The sequence below is a fragment of the Heterocephalus glaber genome, unplaced genomic scaffold, assembly GCF_053883595.1.
Source record: "Heterocephalus glaber isolate CG9 unplaced genomic scaffold, H.glaber_assembly_v1.0 deba00001537, whole genome shotgun sequence".
Lineage (NCBI taxonomy): Eukaryota > Metazoa > Chordata > Mammalia > Rodentia > Bathyergidae > Heterocephalus > Heterocephalus glaber.
In genome coordinates, this window is record NW_028258332.1 from 6,993,170 (window position 1) to 7,005,964 (window position 12,795).

Sequence of the window (12,795 nt, forward strand, 5' to 3'; positions counted from 1 at the left end):
TGGTAAGTAGGTAAAGTGATAGATACTTTAATCAGCTTGATTTCATCATTCTGAGATGTGCACATGCGTGGAAATATCCCAGTGTAGCTCATGAGCATGTTTAATTTTTGGTTGTCGATTGAAGATAAAATTTAAGAAAATAAAAACGGATTTTCAACTGAAAACACTGTTGTAAAATCTCCATCAAAAGTAAGGCTCTGTGAAGGGCCAGCAGGGTGACCGATGTGAATTGCTTGGGAAGCAAACCACAGCAAAGCTCACAGGGTTAGTGGAAATCCAAGTCCTGAGGGCAGTTAGGACAGCGGAGACATTCTGACTCCTTACTTCCTAGACTTGGGAGTCAGACAGACCTAGACATAAATCTCTTGAGATCTTTGGCAAGTGACATTACCTCTCTGAGCCTCCCTTTCCTGGTCTGTACAATGGAAATCACGCCTGCTTCCTGGGTCTGAAGGGGTTAAACAGTGACAGGCAAGCTGTGAACCCAGGCAGTGATGACTTGTGTTTAGAAGTTGTCTCCTTGAAGCAGGAGGCCAACTCCCTGGGTGGCAGGATTTACCCCTGCCTGAGAACTTTAGCATTCTCACAGTTGGTGTAAAACAGCTAAGTAAGAAGTTTGGGGTTGATAGTCACTGTGAAACCTCATAAAGCCTAAGCTGAGTCTCTACATCTCCATTTTAGTTTTGTTTTGTTTTCTTCCTGTTTGTTTGGGAGACATTTTTGTTTCACGGACATTTACAGAAAAGTGAAGGCTGTGATGCTCATGTGAGGACCGCAGACTCAGAGGAGCCTTTTGCTTAGGTCTACACCTTCCAGAAAACAGCGCCAATGGCTTTGGGACAGTGTGCAGGACTCCAGGGGTCCCGGGCCTTCCTGTCCCCCCCAGACTAGAACTGTTGTCCTTTTGCCCCGTGTTTGGAGGGTGAGGTACAAGGGAGGTGAAAGTGGAGGGAATGTTTGTTGCCTTCGCTGTCTTTCCCATCCAGGCATTCTGGAGCAGGTGAAGGATCCTGGAATGAACCAGCTCGCGTGATTCCTAAAACTGCATTTTCCCAACTTGAAGCACAGGAGAAGCCGGCATCAAAGCCCGCTCTGAGAAGAAGACTTACTTCCAAATACCGTTCTTCCCAGATCTAAAGCCCCGCGTTCCATGTTTAGCTGCACGTCAGGATCCTTTTCCACAGACGGCATTGCTTTTAGGGAAAATATAAAATCCCGGGTATTTGCACAAGCTACCAGCTGGTGACTGAGGCCCGGAGGCCTCTGCTGGTAGCCTAGGCTGTCTCCTTTCCCCTGCTCCGGAGCGGGGCTGGCACCGTGCACAGCACCGTGCGCAGCACCAAGCACAGCACCGAGCAGCCCCAGCCGGCTGGGCCAGTGTTCCCATTAGAAAACTGCAAAGCTCCCCGATGTCAGTGTGCAGGGGCGGCAGGGAGATTCGTGGGTGTGGGTGCGTGGGAGAAGAAGCTGCATCCTAGATCCCGGGGGACTGGCCACCTGCACATTTTTCTTTCATCTAGTCTTGAGGAATTCCCTTTGAATTTTCAATAAATCGCTCCCCTCCGGGTCTGCGTGCCATCGGCTCTTAGCCTCTCGGCCCCTGTGGAATGTGTTTGTGAGCGTCACAATCTCTTTCCCCTTTGTGTCGTAAGTGGGGTGGGGGGTCCAATAGGCAGGGAAATGATCGCTCTTCTGAGAAGGACGCAAGAAGGAACATCCAGGCCAGATCATGGGAGGGACCCGGATGCCTAAACTCACAGAGGACGCAGCCCCACCTGCCTCGTAATTAAAGAATTGCAAGTTAGTACAGCGGGTGTGTGTGTGTGTGTGTGTGTGTGTGTGTGTGTGTGTGATCAAACATTAGATGAATATTTAAATTTTTTAAAATGTATTATAACAAGAGACAAATTTCTATCAGTTCCCCTCAAAATACTCTCCCTCGCTTTACGAACTTTATTCCATCATTTCTGCCCCTCTCTGAAGCAGCTCTGGAGTCCTCTCGCCTATCTTTAGCTGCACTGTCGTGATTGCCTGCATGTCCGGGATCCACTCAAAATGTTTCCCCCTCAGGGTCATTCTGACTTGGGGAAGAGCCAGAGGTCACACGGTGCCACATCTGGTGAATAAAGTGGATGAGAGGACACCTTTGCGTGTTTGACAGAAGTTGCTATAAATGTTTGATCAACAAGGTGTGATAACAATATATTAAAACTTTTTATAATAGTAAAAGACACACTGCCCTCAACCCCCCTCAAAATACTGCTCTCTACTTTGAACACAATTACCCCACTCTTTTTGAAAATGGGTGTTTCACTGTAATATGGTTTTTCTCTTTAATTTAAGCATCCACTGTAATTTTCCATCACCCCCATAAAGTGGAGAGAAGAATCATATCTCCAGCACTTACCACCTGAAGGCTTGAGTGACCCAGGTAATGTTCCGAAGCCTCAGTTCCCAAACATGGGTGTGTTCATCAGCTTTCTATTGTGATAACAAAATACCTGATATCTTCAATTAAGAAAAAAAAAGGAAATGTTTATTTCAGCTCATGGTTTCGGAAGCTTCAGTCCATGGGTGGGTGAGCCTTTTGCCTCTGGGGTTATGCGGAGGCAGCACAAGTGGTAGGGAGGATGTAGAAGAGCAAAGTGTCCACCTCATAGCTGGGGCAAGAAAGAGGAGGAAGGACCCAGGCCCCGCTTACCACCTTCCGGGCCACATCCCCAGTGACCCAAAGATCTCCGCCAGGTCTCACTGCCTAGAGGCTCTACCACCACCCAATGGCATCCCGGCCTGGGAACTGATCCTGTAACACAGGGGCCTTTCGCAGACACAAAGCCATGGCAGTGGGAGATGGAGAAGATCAAACCAAACACACAGAAGTGTTGAGAGAATCACTAACACAACTCCTGGAAACCAGTGGCAAAAATGGTGACTGTCGACGTCACTGGTAGCGGGTACCACATTTGGTGCAGTTTCCTAAATGATAAGACTAGGAGTTTGGAAATGGAGGGTGAACAAGTGAAACAATCATAAACACTACTGGGGGAATCTATAAGGTTTTGAAGGCAGTTTGAATGCGAAGAGCCCCAAATAAGCTCAATATCCTTTGATGCCTTTTCAGCAAATGTGTAATAAGCAAACAATTAAAAATGCAATATGAGTCATATTATTAAGCCATGATAATGAAGTGTAGGGCAGAAAGGGGTCAGTTCCTTTCCTCCCAGCATGAGGGTCATGGCTGATGTCCCTGAAACCAAAGAGGCTAATAGAAGAAAGGCACAACAGCCCTATTTGGTCACACTTAAACATGACACAAGGCCGGGATTTAGCTCAGGGGCACCGAGCCTACCTCGCAAGCACAAGGTCCCAAGTTCAATCGCCAGTACCAAAAACAAAAAAATGACACAAGAGCCTGAAGAATGGAGACCCCCCCCCCCAAACAAGGAAAGGAGAGCTGTCTGATTTTATGCTTGGGTTCACAGAAGCAAGGACAGCCATGTAGAAACGTGATTGAACGAAAAGGGTGTCAGTGAATGGTGACAGAACAAGGAACACAGGGAGGCTGGTCCAGGTTCCTCTTGGCTCTGTGCAGAGTTCCTTTGGGGAGGGCCTGGGCCCTCCAAGCTTGGAGTCTAATGATCAGACAGAGGATGTCAGAGCATTTCTTTATGGCCCACTCTTACACTGAAAGGTGAGTAATACTTTCCATTTTATGACTGGCGTTAGGGCAAAAGAGTTCTGCTTTCTACAGCTCACTTGGAGGAGGGGAATTTTAGTTTCTATAGTTTGTTTCTGGAGAAAATGAGAAGCAAGAGATAGGAAGGCAGGAAAAGGCCAAAGATAAACTGCTTGTGAGGACTTCACTTTGGGGTTATCATTTTCTGAGCCCCAACATAAGACAAGAGCATGGTTAGATGACTAGATGGATGGCCCAAAACAGAAAGTCCAGATGCAAGACCTAAATATATACAGTCAGTCACCTGACATGTGACAAAATGATCCTGCTAGACAAATGGAAGAGGTATCTTTATGTTCGAAGGTGTTGAGCCAATTGGACATCCATAAGAAAAATTCATGCAAAAGATAAAACAATAAATCTTGTATAGAGAAATAGAAGAACATATTCTAGGAATGGATTTTTTCTAAAAAAACAAAACTCACAAGATACTAATCATAAAGAAAAATATAAAAAGTCAGAACCACATTAAAATGAATGAAGAACTTCTAAATGTTGAAACAGCAGTAACAGACTGAAAGGAAAACCCATGGAGAGAAAATTTTGCAAAATATATATCCAAATAGAAACTTGTATCCAGAATATATAAAGAGCTTTTACAAAGCTTTAAGAAAAAATGTAGTCAACTCAATGGGCCAGTGAGCAAAAGACTTAAGCAGGTACTTCATAGAAAAGGACACTCCAGGTGGCAAATAAACACACACAAAATCCTTAAGAGCATTTGGGAGGCAATGGGAAATGTGAATTAAAACTGCAATTAGATTTCACTACACACCCACTAGGACAATGAGAGGGAAAAAGACAAAAAGCTCCAGAGTTAGTAGGAACAGGGGACAAGCAGAACCCTTGTACACTGAGGGTTGAAGTGTAACTGATCCGGAAATGTGTTTGGAGTAACACTACATTCCATGTGCCCTGGGTCAACAATCCCACCACAAAGTTTATACCCAGCAAGGCTGTACAACTATGTATGAGACATTCCTAGTGACACTATTGTAATAGTCCAAACTAGAAACTCTCAATGGCTGTTGAACAATAGAACAGAACTATAGATTGCAGTATATGCATATGCACACACACACACACACACACACACACGTGGATGATCTACAACTGCAAACATGAACAAACTATGACCATGAAATGGTGCAAACACTGAGAGAAGAAAATCAGACAGAGCAGGAAAAGTTGGGCAGTTCTCTGGGATAGGCAATTCTGTTTCCTTCACATTCTGATTACAAAGTGTGGTCATCTTGTGAAAATTCATTGAGCTGCATCTTTATGATTTGTATGATTTCTGTGTCCTTATAATGTATTTGCACTTCTAGGTGTAACTGTCCCGCAACAAAGTTTACCTCCAATACTTCAATGTTTATGAAGATATATACACTTACATACACATAAGCATATGTAAGTGTGTGCAAATATTGAGGATACAGTTTAATGTCCTACGTTACATTTTCATGAGTTCTAGGACAGCAATCCCACCCTGATGCCCCTGAAGCCCCATGCCAGGTGTTAACCCACACATGACTGTATTTTGGGAACCTCTGCCCCAGCTCCATGTTGCACCTACCTTGTATATATATTCATGTATATATATCTCCCAATCCACACAGACACGTACTGGCCTTCACAGGGAGGGGCTCTGAACAATGGTGCTGGTGTGGTTTACACAGTGGGCAGCAGGGGAGAGGAGAAGACAAGGCAATCACATGTATTTCTTCCCATGCATGGTTCAGAATGCCCTCAGTAAAGGGAGGGGACAGGTACACTCACCGGCGAGCCAGTCAGCAGAGTCAACCGTGGCTCTCACTGGGTGACTGTTGTCACACCGGGTAACATCTATCCCGACAATCACATGTATTAACTTTTGCTAAAGAAAGAAAGTTACTCAACGATACTGTTACAGCATAGTAAAAGCAACTTCATTCAGGATGATCACCAGAGGCACAGAGAACTGTGAAAATACGCGGAGAGATTGGGATCATCCCCAAATACAGCACAGATAAGTGGACTTTGGCAGCTGAGGCGCAGGCTGGGGTCAGGGATGGGAAAGCACTGAGCAGAACATCAGGGGTAAGCAGGGCTGTGGCTACACCGACCCCGCAGGATTCTCGTAAAAGACAGGTACCACCTAGGCGGTGGCGGAGGGTGAGCTTATCAGATATTGACAGTGGTTTTCTCTCCCTAAACTTGGTTTTACAATGATGTGTGCACAGGAGCTTCGAAGATGGCTGAGACACTTGGCTAAAGTTTGGACAAGTAAAGAACTGATCGCCCTGCAAGCACAGGGGGCTCCTGAGTGGTCAGTAGCAATTGACTTGCATTTCTTCCATTTGTCCAATGCCATGCCTTAAAGAACATCTTAAGAGAAATCACAGCATAATCACAATGCTGAGGAATAATCTCTATGGAGACATGAAGGGCTCTGCATTTGCTCGGAACAATCAGAAAGAATGAGCCAAGCCACTAGGTGGGCAAGCTGATAAAACCCAAATAGGGCTCCTCAATCCTTCCAGCGACCAGATGAAGCCATTTCTTCAGCAGCAGAGCCAGCTTGGATTTCACTGGGGAGGGGTCAGCCTTGCATTTTATTGGCTAAGGAGATTGGGAGATATTAAGAGGCTACTGAAGGTAGTATCATTGGATTACTTTTGGGATTCCTCCCACTCTCATCAAATTTGGAAACATTTACTGGGGTTTGCTTATTATATGAAGAAGTCAGCCTCTCCTCTCTAGGCAGACTATGGAACACACGCATGCTATTGCAGTTCGGTAAAGTGGAAAAGAAATTGAAATAAAAAATGAATTTGATACTGCAGATGGCAGGGGCTTGATTTGTTAGTTTTATTAAGTAAATTATTTTCCCATGTAAGTAAGTTTGGCATTGGTTAGAAACCCTCCTTTTGCCTGGGGATCTGATGGAGCTTCTCACTGTCCAGCTCAGCACACAAAGGGAAGGGAGTGACAGGAAGCAGCTGTGCTTTTCCTCAGGGTCCTTTAAGCTTTGGACCTGGGCCTCAAATGAAGGGAGAGGACACTGGCTCCAGACTCCAAGTGCAGTGCTGTTTCTGATAAGAGGAAAGGATGCTTTCAGTTCCACACGCCATTCCACTGCACAGCAGCGTTTCCTAAACAAAGTGAGTTCGTGCCAGACGGTGCAGTTCCTCTCCCAGTTACTGCTTAGTTCTGGTTGTAATGGTTAGTTCTGGGTTTTTTGGATGATTTCTATACTTTTGTCCCCCCATTCCCCGAGTTTAATATTTCTGCAGCAAAAGATGAACTTAGAAGCTATGGTTCTGGAAAGGAATTAGTTTGTATTGTAAATTTTCTTCTCTTACCAAGTCATACTAAGATACAGTCCTATTAGGCACAGTGTTTCACCAAACTGCTTCAAACTCAATGAAATTTCATCTCATTCTTCCCCTTGGTTTAAAACAAAAATGTCTAATTATTGCTGTACAAATTGACTGACTACATGTCATCGTTGTTGCAAAACACAGATGACATGAGATGCGCCATTTAACCCTTTTAAGTGTTCAATTCTGTGGCCCTAAATGCATCTTCTAGGTTATGCACCCACCAGTGCTGTTTAGTTCCAGCAATTTGCTACAATTTAACATGTCCAAGGGTCCCGAGAAATTCCGGGTCCCATGGCAAATGAGCATCTGTTGTTAAATGATTTCTCACACAGCCCTTTTGACCCAAATGATGGCTTGAGAATGGGGACTGGAAATAATCAGGGTTTTTCCTTTGCAAATCTCACTCCCTGCCCAAATCCCAAGACAACTCAATTGCAAATGATTGCATGCACATGTGAAAAATTTCAATATATGAAACGACAGTACATTTTAAAAGTTTACACAAATTTGTACTATCACCTCAGAGATACGAAGGCCCTGCTCATTTTCTTCTTCCTCTCTCCGCTAAGCCTTGATGTGATTAATCCTTTTCAATGTGGCCATGTAGGATGCTCTGACCACATGGTGGAAAATGGTGGCTCTGCAATGTCAAAAATACTTTTCTTCACCACACTTTACTTGGGTTCTCCTAGGCTGGTCTGCCTACTTCCTGGTAAAATCCCACGTTAGCCAGAAGCCGGCTAAGTCTGTGTAGTCAGACTCCCCCGGCCTCTGCACAATGGCAGCTGCCTATTTGACCAGGTCCCTCCTCCCCCAACCCGGGGCGATGCCTGCCTACCCGGGTGTCTTCAGCAGGAATCCTGTCAGGGAAGGAGTTAGACAAAGTCCCCTACATCCCTCATGCTTCCTCTTGGTAGTTTTCCATCCATGAACACTGCTCGTCGGCTATAAATTCCTCTTGCCCATGAGGTACTCAGAATTGCCCTATGTTGGGGTCTTTCCCCCTTTGCAATAATCTGTCTTTACTGCTTTAAGTCCTGCCTGGTTCTGGTTTGCTTTGACAGACGACACCAGCCCACTCCCCAAAGGACCCGTTTCCATAGCCCCTGCCAGCGCCAGCAGGATGGCCCCGGGGACCTGCCCACCCGTGGAGCACAGAGCTGCTCACTAAAGAAGCCATCTGCACTGACGCGCTGCTCAGTAGCCCCTCTCTCCCTCTGAACTCTTTTGCCACCTCATCTATCACATGCCCACTGAGATCGGCCTGGACTGCGTCTTTCAGCATGGAGAAGCTTGACATTTGGTAAGAGCAGTGGCAAAAGTTAAGAACTAAGTTGCATCCCTTTGTTTAAACTGAAGGTTCTCTTAACTTCCTGAACAACAGTGCCAGTAATCTCTTTCCGAGACTCCGCTGGATAAAGGAGACATGTGGAGCTGGTTTTAGAGGAGCATAAAGGGCCAAGACAATGAAGTGAATGTGTTTCCCAGTGGAACCTCAGGTCAGGGAATGATTAGGTCCCACTTCTCGCCCCACGCTCCCCACACATTGCCTGTGCAAATCCCAAATAAAACCACAAATCTACCGGCTGCTTTCCCAGGTAAAAGATGCTACTTTATGCCAAGAATTTAGACTTCTCTAAAGTTCCAAACTGCAACTTTAATATTTAAATTGTTCTTATGAATGCCAGGGCTTGAGAAATCTGTGGTAAAATAATCTTTATTTAGAATATAAAAACTCTAAAGTGCATTCGGCAGTGCTGGGGGTTGAACCCAGGGCCTTCATACTGAGCTACGTCTCCAGCCTTTTTTAAGTTTTTATTTGGAGCTTGGGCTCCCCTAAGTCCCTAAGCTGCCCAGGCTGGGCCTGAACTTGTGATCCTCCTGCCTCTGCCTCCCAGGGTGCTGGGATCACAGACATGCCTCGCTATGGCTGGCTAACCCCAGACTTTTATAATAAGCTGCATCCTGCTCCTCATTGGCCAAAGCCCTGTGTCTCACCCCACAAGAACCTGAGCCTCACGATGTGTCCCCAGAGCCCAGAACGGCACTGGCAGAGGACAGAAGCCCCAGCAGCACCGCTAACAATCTCAGACTGGAAGGAAGTCAAGGTGAATGACTCCGCTGTCAGCCAGGGAGGGGACACCCCATGCCACGCGCTGGGGCACCCCGTAGGCTCTCTGCACTCTCTCCACCAGTGCCGTGCTCCTCCCTTCCCCTCCTGTCCCTCACTTCCTGCGGCTCCTCTGAGTCAGCCTCTGCTCCTCTGTGCCTCTCCCCTCGGCCTTCGCATCTGTCCTTGCTTCTCCTTCCACTTAATTCCTGCTGTCCCCCCTCTCAGCCTTTCAGCTCTCTCTTCTCTTCCTCTCATTTTCCATGTCCTTCTTCCGGTCCCCTTTCTCCCCTTTTTAGTAAGCACATGAAACTGAGCTATCTTTTAAATACTGATAAAATAATTTCTTAGAGTCCTCTGTGTAATTTTTCCCCTGGAGCATTAAAATCACAGAGGTAGTGGCAAGGCAACCAACAAACTACTTTTTACTTGTTTGCGGAGAAATTTTGAACCAAGAGGTCTCCACGATGGCCCGCGCTCCATGAGAAGGTGGGTGTGGGTCAGGACAGTCACGTCCAGGCCTCCCTGTCTGTACCACCACCACTCCAAGCGCCCTGGTGCGAGAATTTCCCACAGTGGGAGTGGTGAGTGGTCCTGCAGCCCCAAATGCCTATTTTATGGTTAGAATACAACACAGAGTTCAGAGGAAATAATTCTTTTGAAGTCAAAAGATAATTGTGCACTTTTAACCAGAGTCCCTAACATGGTGACTTCCCTCTGACCTTAGCTTTTCTGATGCATAATTAACTAATAAAATGTATGCAAATTGAGCATCTCTAACATTAAAATCCACAATCTAAAATGCTCCAAGACCCCCACATTTTTTATCACAGACATGACACCACAAGTGGAAAATTCCACACCAAGAAGCTTTGTTTTATGCACAGAATTATTGAAAACATTGTGTATAATTACTTCAGCCTATATGTATATAAAACATAAATGAATTCTGTGTTTACCTTTGAGTCTCATCCCAAAACATCTTGTCGCTACTACATAAATATTTCAAATCTGAAATCCAAGATTCTTCCACTCCAAGTATTTCAGGTAAGTGATACTCAACCTGTAGATATTCCAGTGTACAATGTGATGTTTTGATACATGTTTATATCATGAAGTGCTCAGCACAGTCCAGCCCGATAAATGCCCATCACCTGTCATGACGTAAATCCTTGTGAATGGTAAATCCTTGTGAATGAATGGCAAAACAGTTAAGGTCTGCTCTGAGCAGTTTTCAAGTATACAACACAGTACTGGACTCAGAGTTCGGTGGATACCTTGTGAAGATTGAAAACTATTATCCACTGTCTGCTCTCCACTTCTGGTTTCTGTTCAGTTCATGTTGAAAAACCTGAGTGTGTGTAGAGCAAAGTGCACATCCTGAATCAGTGTAATACAAGAAGTCTATGATTTCGTTTTTGTGTGTGAATGTGGAAGTATTTTATTATTCATATTTTAATAGAATTTATTTCTGAAAGCAGTTTTATGTCCACAACAAAATTGAGTGGAAAATACATTGCCATGTACTCCTCCATGTGTCTGCCCCCCACCCGAAGTCATACATTTGTTACAACAGATGATCTTGCATTGATCAATCATTATCATCAAAAGTTCGCAGTTTACTTTGGGATTCACTTTTGGTCCTGAACATTTTTTAGGTTTGAGCAAATGCATAATGGCTTGTGCACTCCATTGTAGTGTTACTCAGAATAGTTTCACTGCCCTGAAAAATCCTCTGTTGTTCCCTATTCATCTCTCCCCACTAATTCCAGGTCACTACTGATGTTTTTACTGCCTCTATAGTTTTTGTCTTTTCCAGAATGTCATATTGTTGGAAGCACACGGTATTTTATGATTTCTTTTTTAAGGCATACATTAGCATGAGAGCAACTTCCAGTAGTTTTCAATGGAACAATCCAACACTTGTTTTCTCCAAATATCCTCCTCCTAAATTTAGGGAATAACTGACAAAAAACAACGATGTCAAAATGTCTCTATCACACTGCCTTGCTCTGACTTTAAAGAAGAAAACACAATATTGAAAGAGTGGGAAAAAAATACTAGATCCTTCAACACGCCTACTTTCAAACACTGGAGTTTCAAGTTTTCCAGATTAAATTAATTAAAATGATTTTCACACATAATGTGAAAAAAAACATTTCTCTGCAAATATCATACAGTTTGTACTGTTTCTTTCGGAAGACTTGCAGAGAACTTGGCGAGGAGACAGCGACCGGCCCATGTTTCAGGTGAGCGTGATTTCCCTCTGGCGTGTCTCCGTGGGTTTTCCTTCCTTCAGCTCCTACCAGCCTGGGCGTGGGGCTTCTCCTTTCTGCAGGCTCAAGGAATGGGATTTAATGATTAACTTTGCTCCACCTGCAGATGCCTTTGTTCCCTCCTGTGGCTTCCTAAGCTCTTGCCAGCAGCAAGGAAGCTGGCTTGTCAGTGGGTGAAGACTTCAGTACCTGTAGGTGGATGAGGGAAGGCTGTGTACTTAGAGAAGAAAGCAGAAGAAAGTAACACACTTTGCCATTTCTGTAACCTTTCCTGTGAGTCTGCTTTTCAAGCACGGACTATGCCTCTTTGATCAAGACACACCTATTTCACCTTCTCTTTGTAATAGTTAGCACTGGTCCAAATGCTAAAGATCCCTGTCAGCTTAGTGTGAACCAGGAAGCCAGAGAATAGATGTAAGTCCTCAAAAGCTGATTTTGTTTTATTTTGATGCTGAAGAAGAGCAGGTGACTCAAAACCAGGACTGTCACTTTGTGTCCCCAGACTTAGTCTCTAACTCACCCTAGTTCACATCTAAAGATATAACTGTTGCCTGATCCATGACCTTGGGGGATCCTCAAGCCAGATGACTGCAGAGGAGAGCAGAAGACAGGAAGGTCAAGGGCAGCAGGAGGGAAGCCCAGGCGGGAGGCTCCCTGTCAATGGGCCACTATGGAAGGGGAACTGGTGGCCCAGATTGGCCCCCCGCTCTACCCATGAGGATTCCCACAGCAGCTTCCTACTGCCTTGAGCTCTCTTTAGTTGTAGTGCTGTGTGTAGGCTGCATAACTTGTGACTTTTTAAGGCAACACAAGTATTTTTTTTTATTAAATTCTTTTATTGGTACATTGTATACAACATAATTACATTTCTCATTGGGAATTGTACCTTTACATAACGCATCTTGGTTCTTATTTTTTCCCCATTCCTAGCCCTCCCTTCACCCCCTCTGCATCTTTGTAGTGTGGAACCAGGTGGCGGTACAGAGGAGCGGGGCGGCGGGCGGGGGGGGGGGGGGTGGATGTGTCCAGTGGATTGTTGCCAGGGCGAGGGCTGATTCGGTCTGTTCCACACAACTCGGGACCTTGGTAGGGCGTGCGCAGACCTGCCTGTCTGCAGCGGGCTGATTCGGTGTCTTCCGCACAACTTGGGACCTCGTCAGGGCATGCACAGACCTGCCTATCTGCAGAGGGCTGATTCCAACACACGTATTAATAATGACTGAACGGTTATGCAGGATGCAAACTACCAATGGTTTACTAAGCAGTGAATGTACGCTGATCTGTATATCCAACAGACTGTCAATAATA

At 45.2% G+C, this 12,795-nt stretch overlaps 1 long non-coding RNA gene across 1 annotated transcript; it reads left to right on the plus strand.

Annotated features, from left to right (window-relative positions):
* Positions 1–1,684: 1,684 nt before the first annotated feature.
* Positions 1,685–12,264, plus strand: LOC106009430 (uncharacterized). Its single transcript, XR_002395123.2, has 5 exons — positions 1,685–1,800; positions 2,344–2,431; positions 8,166–8,404; positions 11,414–11,460; positions 11,594–12,264. It is a non-coding gene; the product is annotated as an uncharacterized LOC106009430 (long non-coding RNA).
* Positions 12,265–12,795: the final 531 nt, after the last annotated feature.